General features: G+C 42.5%; 1 long non-coding RNA gene across 1 annotated transcript; it reads left to right on the forward strand.

The window, feature by feature from the left end:
* The first annotated feature begins 4,731 nt into the window (after positions 1 to 4,731).
* Positions 4,732 to 16,341, forward strand: LOC122682908. Its single transcript, XR_006337566.1, has 3 exons — positions 4,732 to 4,815; positions 11,629 to 11,685; positions 16,208 to 16,341. It is a non-coding gene; the product is annotated as an uncharacterized LOC122682908 (long non-coding RNA).
* The last annotated feature ends 1,321 nt before the right edge of the window (positions 16,342 to 17,662 follow it).

A 17,662-nucleotide genomic window follows, 5' to 3' on the forward strand; every position in this document is an offset into this window, starting at 1 on the left:
TAATGTTCTGTATCTGGATCAGGGTGGTGATCACATGGGTGCATTCTGTTTGTAAATCCCACCCAATATTCTATGTTGGAAGTTCTGGTAGCAGTTTGTCATATAATTTAGAAGGCATCTAGAGGGCCTTATGACGTGTCAAGCATTTTACCAGTCACTGTGAAGGTTTCCAACAACATATAGTACATGTTCCACCTTTCCATTTCTCATCAAAATGAGGCAGCTGTGATGTGAGAGGGAAGAAGGGGAATCAGGAGCTAGCCTGTGTGTCCATGTGTAAGTCCAAACTAATAATCCCCTCTCTGAGCCTCAAAATTTCTGCGATAGAGCTGAACTCTAAGGCTCTCTGCTCTATAATTCCCTACTGGTCAGTCATGGTTGCCCATTTTCCTGTTTGTATCTAAAGCACCTTTTTTTTTTGGAACTCAGAATATCAAATTAGGTGAACACTGAAAAAACATTAATACATTATAATGAACTTACACAGCTCTTTACCAAAGGGCTTCCTTGATGGCTCAGTTGGTAAAGAATTTGTCTGCAACGCAGGAGACCTGGGTTCGATCCCTGGATCAGGAAGAATCCCTGGAGAAGGGAATGGCTACTCACTCCAGTATTCTTGCCTGGAGACTTCCATGGACGGAGGAGCCAGATGGGCTACAGCCCATGGTGTCACAAAGAGTCAGACACGACTGAATGGCCAACACTTTACCAAAGCCAGGACAGTATGACTGGAAAACCCTGGGACCAGGTACCCCCTGACTCCTGATTTACGGTCAACACCCAGCCACTAGCTCATTGCATGATGTTAGGCAAAGCCCTTCAGCTTTCTGGACATCAGTTTCATCATTTCTGAGACAAAGGGCTTAGACCCTAAAGATTCTGTTTCCAAGTTAACTTGTTCAGACTAAGAAGTAGCAAAACCCAGACTCTGGTTTTAGGGCTCAATTCCAGTTTTCTTCCTATAAATATGTACCTTAAAAAACAACCTAAATTCACATTTAAAAATTCTTGTTGTCCAATATGTGCTGGACATAGACGTCAACTATGTGAGGGAGATATGTTACCTGTGCTTTTCAGATTAGGAAACTGCCCGTCAGAAAGTTAAGTGACATGTCCCTGTATGTGCCCTGGTCCGTACCAGAGGTAGCAGGGGAAGCCTGGTCCACAGACTGAGGACCTTACTCTCCACATGGAGGCTTGTAAGGGGCCCAGAATCAACAAAGAAGCCAAAAATAAATCCAATTCTAAAGCAAAAATGTTTTACTTTTTCTAGTTTCCTCTGGTTGAGAAAGAAAAATAAGAACTGGGAGTTTCACCAGTAAGTATAAAATTTCATGTCATTTGTTAAAATGATAAAACTATATACTGTTGAATAAAGCCTCAGGATGGCTCCAAAGTCACAGCACGTTTTAAGACTTGATACACATGTCACCATTTTCACTGCAATTCACATTTTATCTGGAAGATAAGTTCCTTGGGGGTGTAAAAGATTTTACGAGCCTAGAATCAAAGACAAACAAAAGTTTTCTCTTTTTTTAATGCTTATTTTATATTGGAGTATAATTGATTTAGAGTGTTTTGTTAGTTTCAGGTGTACAACAGAGTTGTTCAGTTATAAATATTCATAAATCTATTCTTTTTCAAATTATTTTCCCATTTAGGTTGTGTTAGTCACTCAGTCGTATCCGACTCTTTTCAATCCCATGGAACATAACCTACTAGGCTCCTCTGTCCATGGAATTCTCTAGGTATGAATACTGGAGTGAGTAACCATTTCCTTCTCCAGGGGCTCTTCCTGACCCAAGGATGAAACCTGGGTCTCCTGCACTGCAGGCAGACTCTTCACCATCTGAGCCACCAGGGAAGCCCATCCCATTTAGGTTTTTAAAGAATATTAAGTAGTTCCCTATGCTATATGGTAGGTCCTTGTTGGTTATTATTTTAAATTTAATAGTGTGTATATGCCAATCCAGAGAAGGCAATGGCACCCCACTCCAGTACTCTTGCCTGGAAAATCCCATGGATGGAGGAGCCTGGTAGGCTGCAATCCATGGGGTTGCAGAGAGTCAGACATGACTGAGCAACTTCACTTTCACTTTTCACTTTCATGCATTGGAGAAGGAAATGGCAACCCACTCCAGTGTTCTCGCCTGGAGAATCCCAAGGACGGGAGAGCCTGGTGGGCTGCCATCTATGGGGTCGCACAGAGTCGGACATGACTAAAGCGACTTAGCAGCAGCAGCAGCATATGCCAATCTCAAACTCCCAATATATCCCTCCCCTCAACCAAACCCTAAGTTTGTTTTCTAAGTCTGTGAGTCTGCTGCTGCTGCTTTGTAAATAAGTTCATTTATATGATATTTTTAGATTCCACATATAAGTGATACGTGTTTGTCTTTCTCTATCCTATTTATTTCACTGAGTATGATAAACTCCAGTTTTCTTTTCTTTAAAAAAAAAAAAGTCCTGATAAAGCAGAAAGGTTTAGTTATACCATTGCTCCTGCCAGGTGTCATGTATGATATGGGGGCATGGTCCCCGAGGAAACAGCTCAAAAATGCAGAGGATAAAAACTCTGGGGTGAGTGAGATGCTATCTATACACGGTGTTCTTAGCAAGCCTAGAAATATTTTAAATGTTGTTCCAACCCAGCTGATGATTGTTTTAGAACAAGTCTCCTGAGAAGGCCTGACCCTTGATCTGCAGAATTCCTTCAAAGACACTGAGGCAGGCAGGCAGTAATATATCATCTGCTAGGGAGGACACCAAAAGTCCTGGAGGTTGCCATGACTCTCAGGTTATTAGAGTTCACTTGAGTACTTCTAAAAATACAATGGGATAGCCATCCCAATCTTTCTTTTAAAGCTAGACCATCAATGAATAGGCAAGAAACAGCTATTATAAAACAGCTTTGAGAAAAATGTACAATATTTTTTACAAGTCATTAACTTTGTCATTTTTCTGTGCAGAAACTCCAGTTTTTAACCCTAAATTCTACTGTAAACTGAACGCTGAGGTATGGGGTTAACAGTATAACAGGACTAGTTTCTAAATCAGCCATTAATAAGCCTATTTGCTCCTGTAATTGTAAATAGAGGGGAATGTTCCCAATAAAGCCATGTTCCTGAGCCTCTCTACAGTCCCACCCCCAACGCCTCCCACCGGGAGCGGGCAGGGTGACCCCCCACCCCGCACAGAGTGCATGGATAATGTCTCCTGCAAACTGCTTAGTTCCACAGCACTTTCTGGTGTTCCAGGTATCATTTGTTAAACATATTTTTAGAATCTATTCCGCCCGAGTTCAGAAGTTACAGATAAAGCAGAGCAAGTCAGAACTGACCGCCAAAATGGATGTGGCCCGGAGCCCTGGGTGTCCCAACAGGAGGGAATTAGAGGGGCCTGTGGAGGCTTATTGGAGGCCATCACATGTTTTCTGGAACTTTCATCCAGGATGAGACTTGAAGGGCAGTAGGAATTTTCCAAATGAAGGAAGAGCGCGGGGGCGAGGAGCAGTGTCGGGGGACGGGAGAGACCAGGAGAAACATCTCTGACAGCGGAGGCCAAAGAGGCCCAGCCTGAGTTTCGGCGGGGGCCCACACGGGCCTTCACCTTGACCCGGGTGCCCACTGTGAGGGCAGGCAGTGACCATCTGCAGGCCACAGCCTTGCTGTGACATTAAGGATGCTGACAGGAAGTGCTCTGAGGCTCCCGAACTGTGAGCCAGACTCCGCTCCACCTTCCTGGCCACGTCTCACCCAGAAACCGGAAGCGGAATTCTACTCAGTACTCGGTAACTCTTATCAGCCTGTGCAGTCTGCACATTTATGTGGGGTCCCTGCAGAGGAAGGGGGCAGGGGGAGAGGAGGGCTCTCCTGCCTGTTGTCTGCAAGCCTGCGTGTGGAAAGCATGCATCACGAGGTGAGCAGTCGGGGAGGTCCTCTGAACAGTGACAGCAAACCTAGAACCAGGCGCTGTCCTAAGCCGTTTACACATTTGGGGATTTTCTCTTTTAATTCTTATACCCGCTATGAGCCTGCCTGTGTATTTTTTTCTGTAGCTTTTACCCCACTATGATTCCTGTTCTACAGATAAGGGAAACTGAAACCCAGAGTGGCTGAGTAATTTGTCTGAGGTCACACAGCTAGTTCCTGAAGAGAAGCCCTCGGACCCAGACAGCCCAGCTCCTGCCTGAGTTCTTAGGCCCTGACTTCTGTGGCCCTTACTCCAGCACAGGGAAGAGTACCACAAGCCTCCCATTCCTCCAGGAGCTGGGGTATGGAATAAACACCCACGGAGAGCACAGAGGCTTGACTAGAAATAAGAGTCACGTGGGTGCAGCTCACAAAACAGACTTCAAAGAGGCCTAGTCCATAGCATGTATACAAAACAGAACTGATTCTGCCTAGGCGAAATAGCTGCTTCACTTAAATTATCTCATTGCTGTCTCATAACCACTGGGCAAGGGAGATAGAATCTCCTCATCTGATGCAAGAGGAAACTGAGGTGGTTGTGTAACCAGGTCCAGATGGTGAAGTTGAGTTCTTTTCCTATTCAGTGAAGCCTCCTCAAAATTCAGAACTTTGTCCTCACTCCTAAAAGTTGGCATCCATTTCAGGCAACTTCTCTTTGACATAGAGAGTAAGGGGAAGTGTTTTCATTCAGGCAGTTACCAGATTCACTTCCTAAACTCTGCAACAGGAAGCTGATGCAAACACACCAAAACATCCTGCACGGCAGCCTGGCTGTTTAGAGGGACCTCTAGCTCCAGACTATTCCATCTGAGGCTGACGGGGACTCTGCTGAGGGCGCTGTAAGGTAAAGGGGTGCCATGTTGGAGTTCTAGATCCCACTTGGCCTGAGGAGAAGGCATTTGAAGAACACTGCAAGTCAGGAGGGGATAAAGAGGAAACAGTGTAAGGAGGAGGGCGGCGTGGGTGGAGGTTGGTTATGGATCAGACATCACAGCACAATCCGAGCTTTGATCCTCCCATCAGGATCTTCCTTCAACAGTAAAGGTTGCCCAGCCCATGCTGGTCAACCCAACGTCTGCTCTGGCTGCAAAGGATCTTCCTGGAAAAGAAAAAAGAACTGAGGAGCCAGGGCTCATAGCCAAGATTTCAGGAGAGGAAGGTACATTTTAGCTCTGAAGTACAAGACACATTGCTTCGAAGAATAGGGAGAAAAACGAGAGGTATAACCTTGTTTTTAAGCATAGAAGTAAAACTTTGTTCCAGTTCTATAATAACTGCTTCCTTCCTCACTCCTTCAGTTCCCCAACCCTGTGAGACAAGGACAACTGTACTAGTGAAATCCGCAGTCGCATAACCTGAAGATCAGTTTATATTGGGTTTTACTCTTTGGGGAAGATAAAAGGGGCAAGGTCTTAGACTTTACAATGAGTAGAAAAAAAGAAAACAAAGAGTCAAATAAAAATAATCCAGCATTTGGGTATCAAGGGCAGCAATGATTCAAGTAAGAGTATAACAAAGGAACTGTGTGGCTGAGTCAGAACCATAGTGTCTTGTCTGAAAAACAAAGGGAAGTGAGTCCTGTCCCTTCTGGCCAAGGCGTGCAGGCAGCATGCCTAAAGCCTGGGGGCAGCCTGCTTTCCCTTGGGGCTGCTTGAGGGATTAGGTAAATATAAACCTCTTCAAATAACCCAAGATGTGAGAAATTGAAAGCATAGCAAGCTGGAGTAGTCATCAGAAGATATATTTAGGAGAGCTTATTTTGCAAGCTAGAATTACAGAACAACAAGATGCAGTCAATTAAAAGTATTAAAGGGTGAAGTTTCTATGATTGGGAGAGAGTTGCCATCTATGATAAAGAGCCAGAAGGGACCACTGTTCTCCAAAAATCAGACAATCATTTTAATAAACTGGCTCATTCTCCCTTGCCCCAACAGCCAGTTTCTACATCAAGACTAGTTCAAGATTTCAACAAAAGGAAGTGGTTAACAAAAGAATCAGCAGGAATCCAGAAATGTTTAATTAAAAAAAAAAAAGACCACACAAAGAAAAACTTGCTCTGTATACCATTTAGGTTACACGTGTTTTTTTAAGTAGCAAAGGGTAGGAACTTTAAAAACAGACACTGCTACAAAATTTCACTATATTCACAGAATTCTGTATAGCCCTTTAGGTACTGTCATATCCCTTACCTTGGTGGAGCCTCATAATTCCCTACTCAGGTAGAGCAAGAATTATGGTCATTTTACAGATGAGGAAACTGTAGCTCTGGAAGGTGAAACATATTGATATGGTCACACAGCTAATAGAGCAGGACTGAGATATGAACCCGGTCTGCATCATGCTTTTTTTCCATAGGTACCTCAAAAAATAAAATCTGAGCTCAGCTAATATGTCATAAGTGTTTACCATGTGCCAGACACATGATGAATTATTTATATTTATTATTTCACTTAATCCTCAACCACTCTCCTCAGTTGACAGATGAGGAAATAGAGGAACTGAGAAGTGAAACAACTTGCTCAAGGTCACACAGCTTGTAGGTGGCAGATTCAGATCCCCACTAGGGGTCACATTTTAAAGTGGTCATTTGGTGCGATTACACGTAAATTCCATGGTCTTTTTTTTCCATGCTTATTGAGATATTATCAATTTACGTGATTTTTCTGCTTTAATTTTCACAAAAGCATTTTAAGATGTGTAATATTGTTCTTCTGGATCCAACATTTTAAAAGTTCTGTATCTTTTAAAACATTACTGAAGCTGAGGGCCTTTGCCTCTATTTCATACTCTCTAAAATGAGAAATGAATGGTTATCATTAAGATTAAACTAATTTATTCATGGAAAACATTTGTAATTAGCACCAAGTGGTGCCCATGGCAGCCTTCTGCTGGTATAAACTATTTTCATTATTGCCCATGGCCTGCCTTCCCCAGTATGGCTAAGAACTTGAGTTGTAGAAATCCACTTACTACCATTAAGGCAGATGCATATGCCTCGCCAGCATTCAGGATGTGCTTTAAAAAAAATTGGAATAAATGATCAAAAGTTCAAACAAGAAAGTGAAAGACTGATAACAAAACTACAAAGTTCAAAATGATCTGCAGGACCTGGAAATAAATGCCTCCAAAGAGAAGTAAAACGGAAACCACATATTTTTTTTTTAACTTTCCAAGAAATACATTTCACTTAATCCACTGTGAACCACATTTCTGTTAAAATGCAATGATTATTTTCCAAAAATAAGTAGTATGAGGTCACATAAGAAGCTAATAAAGTCCATGTCCAACTATAAGAGAGCCTTATTGAGATCTCACTTAAAATTGAGGAAGGAAATCCGTGGTCAGGTTTTTATTTCATCTTTAATTTCCCACGGTTTTCAAAGAGCCATATTACAACTCTCTCTCAAACATGTTTAAGGAAGTATTGTGATTGTGAAAATAGATACTCCGAATACCTAAGCTAAATATTTACATTCTGCCTTTTTTAGTTAAACAATTGACTTTGTTCTTTAGCATTTAGGTCAAAATATTTAAATGCTGTAAAACATCAATAACAAGAGGATATGGTTTTTCACCAGATAGTCTAAACTTACTGGTTTCAGCAAAAGCTTCACAAGAAGGAACTGGGCACTTAAAAAAATGTTAACTTGCATACACCCTGGAAATAAGGGAAAAAAGGTGGGGGAGGTGTCAGTCGTTTATTCTTTTTGGCATAACACCACATTCCTTCCACTTCCTTATGTTTATGTAGTTAAGACTTGCTGAGCATTTACACCTACTTACATCACTGCAACAATAACTTCAATTTTCTGACTTTACAAAGGATTTACTTCAAAGTAGTTCTTGGATTGACATGCCTTGGTTTATTTATTTTCAGAGCATGCCTGTCCATAATAGGTATGGGACTAGCATCTTATCTTTATCCTACAAAATTAAAACTAGAGGTACTAGGGGATGAAGGGACCTGCCCCCAAAAGACAAACCATTACTAGGAAATGTGCCTTATAACTCACATCTTCTTTAATATAGTAGGGTGTTTTCCCACTGGATTGTTTTTCCTTCACATAAGGGAGCAGCCAGGTTGACAACTGGGCAGGATAGACCACCTGGGCAAATTCCAAGAACATTTTTGGAGGATGGGTTAATGTGACCCAGCAGTGGCTGTGAGGCTGGAAAGAAAAAGTGAGGCTCAGAGAACTGCATATGTTTTGTGATATTCAGTGAGCTACATGTAACTACTATTAACAAGAGTCAAATCCAGCTGTGTAAGAGAAGTTGAGAAACAGAAGTGTTTTCTAACAAACTTCTCTCCTGTTAGTTTCGTTTGAGACTTCCGCTCAGGCCCTGTGTTTCGTGTGTACCTCGTGCCTGCCCAGCCGGAGTCCTCCTGTGTGTTATTGGAGCTGCCATTGCAGGAGCTGAAAGGCCAGCTTCTGCAGCTGCCAGCTCGGGGCAAGAGGCTTTATGCAAGGAGACTACAGAGGGGAATGTCCGACTGCACCAAACCCGTCACACTGATGACACTGGAATGGCACGTTCTTCCAGAAGGAAGCCATTCAGACACCCTTTGCTGCAAAAGCCACAGGGAAGCATTTGGATTCCCCCAGTCATTTCTCTCAAACCCGACTTGAGCTGCCAGGACTGAGTCACTTTCTTTCCACTGCGGCTCACGTTACAGGTGGCAGGTTCCACCTGTTTCAATATTTGAATGATGACAAAAGTGACCCTTGAGAGCTGAGTGACGTGGGCAGCTGAGCAGGCTTCCACACCAATTGTGGGAGAAACCAAGATAACCTGCCCCCTATAAAAGGGATTACAAAGACAAATAAGGCCAAAAGAGGGTGTTCCGAGAGGCTCTTTTGTCTAAAGCTCTTTCTGGGGGTTAACGAGTGTTAGAGGGATCAGTTTAAACAGTAGCAGGAGAGGGCATAAGCTTAAGTTATGGCAGAGAGAATGAAGGTCAGATATATTAAGGACCTTCTGAACACGGGAAAGCTAACATGGGAGGAGAAAGAATAGACCACGCAGATCTCTGAAGTAAGATCTGTCTCAAGTCTTTCTCAAACTAGGATTTTCGACAAAGAAATAGGTCTCTGCCCAGTGAGGCACCTTGAAAAGAGAAGATTCAAAATCCTTCTTTGCGATTTTGAAACACTCTTCCCCTGAATCCCTCCATCCTTGCCCTCCAGTGCAAACCCCACCATGATCTGTTTTTTGTGTTAATTGCTATAAAACTGAATATAATGCCAGGAACAGATTTCTCACAGCTCTGCTTTTCACTGCATTCACCTTCTCCAAAGCACGACCACCTTTCCAACCACCTCTCGGGAGAGGATGAAGTGATTAATTAATAATGATTTAAGCACTGGGGAGAATTTCACCAGTTCTCCTCCATCTTAATCTTGCCAATCCAAGAAGTGGCAGCCAGCTGTCACAGAAACAGGGGACAAGGTCAGGGGGTGGTAGAATAAACACGCACTTTAAAGAGAAGCTCAAAAGATGAGGGGTTTTGTTTTGCTTTTGCCACTCAGTGTCCTGTGCAGCCTGTGTTAGTAATTCCACTGCTCTCTGCCTGCTTCCCTCATAAATCCTGACCATGCCTTCTCCTGATGCTATCTAAATAACAAAGAATCCAGCAATCAATATGTAGCCTTTTCTCCTCCTGTGTCTGATCACTCACACTAAAGGTTTCTGGAAGATATAAATTCCCATCATCAGAATCTCAGAAAATGACCATGAGTTGGACAAAGCTGGCCCTTTACCAGTGCTTATATGATGTGAATAATATTTATGTCTCTCTGAAGTCTATAGTTTCCCACTAAAAGAATTTATAGAACAAGAATAATTTTGTGATTAAAGATTGTTTTAATGTAGGAATTGTTAGCGAATTCAATTATAATAAAGACATGGGGGTATATGCATTTCATGTCTGAAAAATCAATATATATTTGATGCCTTTCTTTAACTGCTACTAGCACTGATATTTTCAGGATTAAAACATCTGTAGTTAAACCATCACAATTCAGCATTTCCCATTGAGGAAGATGTTATGGCTGGGTTTTCATTAGATGATGTTTATGAACTTTTTATAAACAAAGATCATGGGATCTGGTCCCGTCACTTCATGGCAAATAAATGGGGAAACAATGGAAACAGTGACAGACTTTATTTTCTTGGGCTCCAAAATCACTGCAATTGTGACTGCAGCCACAAAATTAAAAGACACTTGCTCCTAGGAAAAAAAGCTATGACCAACCTAGGCAGCATATTAATTAGGAGAGACATTACTTTGCCTACAAATGTCCGTATAGTCAAAGCTATGGTTTTTCCAGTAGTCATGTATGGATGTGAGAGTTGGACCATAAAGAGGCTGAGCACCAAAGAATTGATGCTTTTGAACTGTGGTGTTGGAGAAGACTTTTGAGAGTCCCTTGGGCTGCAAGGAGATCAAACCAGTCAATCCTAAAGGAAATCAATCTTGAATATTCATTAGAAGGATTGATGCTGAAGCTGAAGCTCCAATAGTTTGACTACCTGATTCGAAGAACTGACTCATTAGAAGAGACCCTGATGCTGGGAAAGATTGAGGGCAGGAGGAGAAGGGGATGACAGAGGACGAGATGGTTGGATGGCATCACTGACTCAATGGACATGAGTTTGAGCAAACTCCGGGAGATGGTGAAGGACAGGGAAGCCTGGTGTGCTGCAAATCCATAGGGTCACAAAGAGTCAGACACGACTGAGCGACTTAACAACAATGGACTTTTTATAATCATTAAGCCTCATCACATAACTAGATTTTCACCTTCTACAAAATTTTAAGGATCAAAACAAATAAATTAAGCAGGAAAGGATGTATGTGTTGCTGTATCTCCTCGTCGAATGGGAAAAATAGCATAGGAAAACAGCCAAGTTTTCCAAAAATCACAAATACAGATCCTCGAGACAAAAAGAGCAGAATTCCTGAATCCCAGGCAAGGACAGATGACTCTCTCCTCTCTTCCACTGTGACACCTGTGCCCAAAGGGGTGTGCAACTGACACACTGCTTGTCCCTCAGCCCCCTTGTGATTTATAGGTAACACCCAGGCCCACAGAGTTGAAGTCACATAGCTAGTAAGAGAGGTCTCCTTCCCATCTAGTCACCACGGCTCTCTCCCAGACACTGTTCTGTTCATCTCATGTTCCATCCCAGAGCGACTGGAACAGACTGTCTCATTCATTCAGCCAACATGTACTGAGAACCTAGCAGGCTAAGCCCCAGGAGGAATGGCCAAATCTCATCAGCTAAAACACATTCCTCGCTCCCCTCAACAGAAAAAAAAAATGAGATCAAAAGTCAAAATGTACAGGGTCCTAGGTAAGAACAAGGCTTGGATGGGCTTTAAGGTTTGACAGACCTGGGTACATAATCTGACTACACTTTGCTACCGTGTAACCTTGGGCTTCTGCATCCTCTTCTGTAAAACTGTGAACATTCCTCAGAGGTGGTTTATGAGGATTAAATGAGATAGCACTTAAAAATAATAATAACATAGTGTCTGGACATAGTAAGGGACTGAGGAAGTGTAAGCAGTCAGCGCTACTACTGATTACATCAGGCTGGGCGCGAGAAAAGTATCAATATTTCTGCCGCTTTTTCTTTCCTCTCCCATCAGATGGCCTCAGAGCATGCACCTCGTGCCATCTGAACCACATCAATATGAGAGTTATGGGTAAGTTACAGGTGGCCTTGCAAGGCTACTTTTAGTGGATTCTGTCTGCAAGGTTTCCTAACTCTGTGTGTGTGTGTGTGTGTGTGTGTGAGAGAGAGAGAGAGAGTGAGAGAGGCTTTCTCACTAAACCATGGCTTTTAAATTCCTTAGGGTCTATGAGTCATCCACCTGTCCAAACTTGTACACCTTCTGCAAGTAAAACTTCAGAACCTTGCCTAATAAGTTTTTGGTTAATAGATACCAGATTCAGAAGAGAATTACGAAACTGAAAAGCAAAAAGAAGCGTACTGAGAGTTTCCCCCAATACACCCTGTATGCATTGTCTCTGTAATTCCTTTAATCCACAACCATGCAAGGCACTCCATGAAAAGAGACACGAGATCCTCTGAGTTCCCCTGGAGGACTTAGGGTAAGTGCTGGTAAACACGGAGTGACGGGCATGGAGATGCCAGGCAGTCAGGGCTATATAAAGACAGGCGCATCAGTGTTCAGAAGGGCGACCGTCTCTAAGACACAGGGGTTAGCAGGATGCCGGTCAAGAGTGAAGCAAGACAACACCTGTTTGGAAAGACTTCAAGGAAAAGAGTTCTGAAGGGCAGTGGGGTGACAGGCAGACGTCAGAGTTGACAAGAGGGAGCAGAGCAGAAATGGCAGGAGATAACAGAAAAGGTGACCGCTGGAGAGCAGAGAGCAAAAGGGAGGGGATCTGCAAACTTCTCCAGGACCCCTTGACACCTCCATCGTCAGAGAGAACCAGAGAGTGGAGAACAGCAAATTAGAAGCATACATAATTATGTTGTCCACTTTCCCCCGTCCATGTTTGTCTGTATCAAACATGAGATACAGACAAATGGTATTTAACTTTCTATCTACACTTATCACAGTGGGAATGTGAATGTCCCAAACCCAAAGTCAGACAAACAACTTCAAAACCCCAGAAGTGAATTATTAGCCTCACACGGACCACTGAAAAGTAGAAGCATCTAGGAGGAATGGTAGAACCTCTTTTAACTACAGAACTACCTATAATTTAAAGAAAAACAAACTTCCAGAAATGGTTTCATTAACATGGCGTGCTATATATGATGGCAAGTTTTTAATGACTAGAAGGTTTAGAGTTTTACTTTTTGAACAACAATGTCTAATCCAGCAGTACTGTGTAGTCAGTGGAGACTTCTATAAAAATATTCGTTGACTAAGCTGGTCATGCCCTTGACTCAGGTGACAAGACAAGACTCACAGGCATATTCCTTGCAAGAAACTTTGATTAGATCCTCCACGAAGGCCATGTGGGCCATGTGGGTGACAATTTATATAATAATAGTAAAATAACATCTCCTTTAAGGAGCACATTGGAGGAGACAAACACTATTCTAGTGCCTTCCTCCTCATCATCTCCAATGCTTAATTATCCGAATCCCACCCTGTAATAAAGCAGATGTCTTTAGAGATGAGAAAACAAGGGCCTCGAAGGAGAGACCGTGTTCCCAAGTTGCATAATTAACAAGTCATAGAAAGGAGACTACAGGCCAGCTCTCTTGAATTCCACTGCGAGGTTGGGGAAGGGAGAGGGGGTCTTACCTAAGAATCAGATTACACGAAGAAATCTCTTAAACCTATGCTTTAAACTAAAAAAAAAAAAAAAAAAAAAGCCCTAAATGTAAAAAACTATCTTTGTAGACCTGTAAGTAGTTTTTCAAATAGAAAATTCAATAACCAGTAAATAAGCCCCAACAGTCACCACGGTAAGACTAGAACTAGACTCTGAACCGCAACGAAGAGCCCTTCCCCCACCCATCCCCTGAGGAAAGGAGGTCAGATTTCTCCAGGCACCCCAAGGCCTCCATCCCATCAGCCTGCCAAGAGTTCTGCTCTCCAGGTCTGACACCAGAGGTTGAAAATAACTGCAGTCTGAGCTCTCACCTCATTGCCACTGGCAGCTAAAATCAATCTTACTAGTCAAGACAATCTCATAGGAAACAATCCATAATATGCTTGAGACATTTGCCTCTGAGAACGATGGATCTGATAGAGTCGCCTCCGCGCCCACCCTGGCCCCCGCTCAGCGGGCAGGGGGAGGCGCCTGTGGGCGGAGAGGAGCCGCCAACCCCAACCCCGGCCTGGCCTCCCGCTGGCTCCGCATCCTCGCCCCCAGGAGGGTGCCTGGCCCGCGCGCCGGAATAACAGCAGCGGCGGGGAAAGGCCAGTGTGTTCAAGTTGTTGTTTCTGGCTGGGTGAGCAAGTCTAGACCTCGGGAACTAGGAGGCCGCCTGGGGACTGGCAGAGGCCCGTGTGGAAACGGGGCTGCCTCTCCTGCGTCCTGCCTGACTTCCAAGGTGACGCCCACTGCTCCTGCACTCCCCATCTTCTCACCTGAACCCCAGAAAAACCACAGTCACCACCTCGGGAATTCACTGTGACCAACACGCCCCGGAGATGGCATTTCTAGCGCAACTGGACAATGCCAGGCATTCTACACTCTTTAAGAAGGTGTAGGTGAAGCGGCTTGGTGAAGTAGGAAGCTGTGACATTGTGACCTTATACTGTGAGACAGGAGATGGCCAGGAGATACAGTACAGCCTAGACAAAACCAAAGTAATGCTGATCACAATAGGAAGAAATTAAAAATCGAGAAGAAAGGGGGGGATTAATATTTAACACTGCATCCTTTGTAAAGAAGGCACAGCTTCTGAATTCACATCGCTTGTATTTTCCAACACAAAAAATGTTTATCCAGCTGCGGATGTATTTGGAATGCATATTATTCTACAGTCCCTCTTTCCAAATACCCTTCTTCTATTACTTTTTCTTTTGCTAGATCTTTTTAATATTGATAATCATCTTTTTGAATCTCTTCCTCTCTCCTAGCTTGAATCTCTAGGAAAAATGATAATAGTAGTAATAAAGTCAGATATAAAGGAAAGGATCAAAAAGAAAGAAGTCTTTAGATCTGAATTCTGATTTCAGAATTCCCTTTTGAAGCATGATTTCTTTCTAAGCTGCATTTATGAACACGTGCTCCATGGTGGTTTAATGACCCCTTTCCTTAGGAAACGTGGTGAATTTCAGGACCCACGCCGTTCCTCCTCCACTTGCATTGCTTTGGTTTAATTCCGCCTTTACTCTTTGCCTCTCAGAGAGACTGGCAGCCACTGCTCTCCAGTGCTCCAGGTTCACCGTCCCCATGCCTCCCTATCGCTTTGATACCCAAGTAGCATCCTAAACTTTACATCTCCTAATGTTCGCCTTAAAACTTTTCAGTGGCTACCCATGACCTAGAGCAGAGGTTCTCAATAGTTTGGGACATTTGATTAGAGTTTTGGTCACTCTTTGTCACTCTTTAAAAGCAAATCACTCAGGATAAATAATAAATCCTGAGTTAAGAATTTCTTCCTTGGTCAAGAGCAGGGGTCACTAAAGGATTGTGTGTGTACCCTGCATCGGCTGGCCATACATTAGATGGCCCATGGTGGTACAGAGAAAACAATTATTAGCACTTTTATGTTTACACATTCTTTGTCTTTAACAAAACTAAAAGAATATAATTAAAAAGTCATTTAAATGTATACTAATACTGAATGTATGAAATGACACTGGCACTCTTGCCCTGTCTGGCTTTCACCTAACACATCTAAGGTTCTCAAAAAAGAAAGGAAATTCCACAAACAAGGGGTGATGCTGCATCCTCATTTATTTCTTCACCTTCACCTATGGTCATGATTTGCATTCTACAGGTTGTAAGATGCCAAGGATGGTTAGGTTATGAAAACTGAGTCCTTCATAAAGGAGATTCTTTGCAGTTCTCTCAAGTTAGATGAAAAATTTCACACCCATACCAGTCTGCTAGTTATTTTGTATCCAAATAATTAAAAAGAGTTATTCCACTACAAGATGATTTGCATATTTTCCTTTTGCAAATGACAAGGATCCCAAGTTGCCAGACTTTTTCATCTGAGGACTAGTGGCTGCCAGAATTATGCAGATATTTTTAGGAAAAGGAATATGCTTGGTCGATCTCTTTAAGGTAAAGATGGCCTTTTAATGGTGAATGAGAATGTAACTGCTTTTCTAAAATAATTTGTGATTTTGACAATGGGTGTGGTAGGCAGCCTCTGAGGTTGTCCCTCCTCCTTCCCATTCCCTCTTCCTGGCGTTCATGCTCTTGTGTAACCCCTTCCCCCTTGAGTGTGGGCTGGACCTCAGGACTCACTTCCAACAAAGAGACTATAGGAAGGTCGAGTGTGTGCTCAGTTGCTCTGTGGTGTCTAACTCTTTTGCAACCCTATAGACGATAGCCCACCAGGCTCCATGGGGTTTTCCAGGCAAGAATACTGGAACAGGTTGCCATTTCCTTCTCCAGGGGTCTTCCCAACCCAGGGATTGAACCCACATCTCCTGTGTCTCCTGCATTGCAGGTGGATTCTTTACTGCTGAGCCATTAGGGAAGCCCATAGCAAGGTTACCTCTGAGATTAAGTTACAAAAAGACTGTGATTTCTGTCTTATGCTTGCTGTCTTTACAGAGAAGCCAACTGGTAAGGAAGTACTCTCTCTGCAATAGCCATGAGGACCTGGGCGAGGTCTGCCAACAGGCATGTGAGTAGACTTGGGAGCAGGTTCGCCCCCATCCCAGCCTTGAGCTGCCTGGAAAACTGGCCACCACCCCAGTTGCAGCCTCAAGACAGAAGAACACAGCAAAACCACTCCTAGATTCCTGACCACAGAAACCATGAGATAATAAATGTCTGCTGTTTTAAGCACCAATTTTAGGGATACTTTGTTACACAGTAATAGATAACTCATGCAACTGGAGAAAGCTTTCCCATCGTCAATGAGCTGATGGCTGAAAATCATATGAATGCATTTCATTAAATAAAAGAAAGAAAAAAAAAACTCTCCCATCTGCACATTTAAAAAAAATTAGAATCAGAATTTGCTAGCTTATTTTTTTAAAATCCCAGATAAAATACCAATCGATTTGAACCAACTGCTAAAAATACAGAAATGCAACACCTTCTAAAGAGTTTTCAATAATGAATGAATGATTGACACCAGAGAAGATGAAGTTATTAATTAAACTTCAAGAAAGATCTGAACATAGTGCTCAAAGTAAATAGAGTCATGATTTGGCCAATCCTGCTAACAAACACTCCTGTTGAAACTTTCTTTGCGTAGTATCTTGTTTTGATTAAAACTAGAAATTAAAATAAACTGAACTTAGAACCAGTCCTTCAAATTACCTTATCACAAGATATTACACAAAAGTTTTCAAAAATATATAACATTTTCAAACACAGTGCTCACGCTAATATTTAATAATATTTTTGTGGGAGTAAAAGTTTTAAATGTTGTCTATGTAATCTTATCTCTCTGTATTTTGTAAGAGATACAATAAACTAAACATGTGTGATGTACTTGTACATAAATGATTAAATATGAATATAAATTATTAAATAACTACCTAGCTGGGGAGGGCAGGCTCACATTATTTAACAATTGAAACAGTTTATATATCTCTGACCTCGAAGGTAAGTCCAAATGCTTTCCCTGAGTTTGTATAGCTTTTACCTATCTTTCTAGCCCTGCACTTAGAGCCACTTGCAATTCTCAAAACACTCTTGAGTAGCTTAGAAGTGAATCCTCCCCCAGAAGCCTTTCTTCCAGCACCACCCCCGCCTGGCTCGCCATGTCTAGTAAGAATTCCTACTCATATTTCAATGGTCAGCTTACTTGTCAGCTATTCCATGGCATTTCCTCTTTCCCTTCCCCTCCCTCCACCTCTCGAGGTATACAGTACCATTGTAATTCCTTTATTATAGGACTTACCACACTGTGATACACTTCAAGGATTTATTTTTCATCTCCCCTTATCAAACTGAGGGCTTCCTACAAAATTTTCTCAGTAGATGCATGTACAGATGACCTCAGTTTTTCAGATCATTTTTCTCCATGGCTCAAAGTCTAACAAGGTGAAAAGA

The sequence above is a fragment of the Cervus elaphus genome, chromosome 3, assembly GCF_910594005.1.
Source record: "Cervus elaphus chromosome 3, mCerEla1.1, whole genome shotgun sequence".
Lineage (NCBI taxonomy): Eukaryota > Metazoa > Chordata > Mammalia > Artiodactyla > Cervidae > Cervus > Cervus elaphus.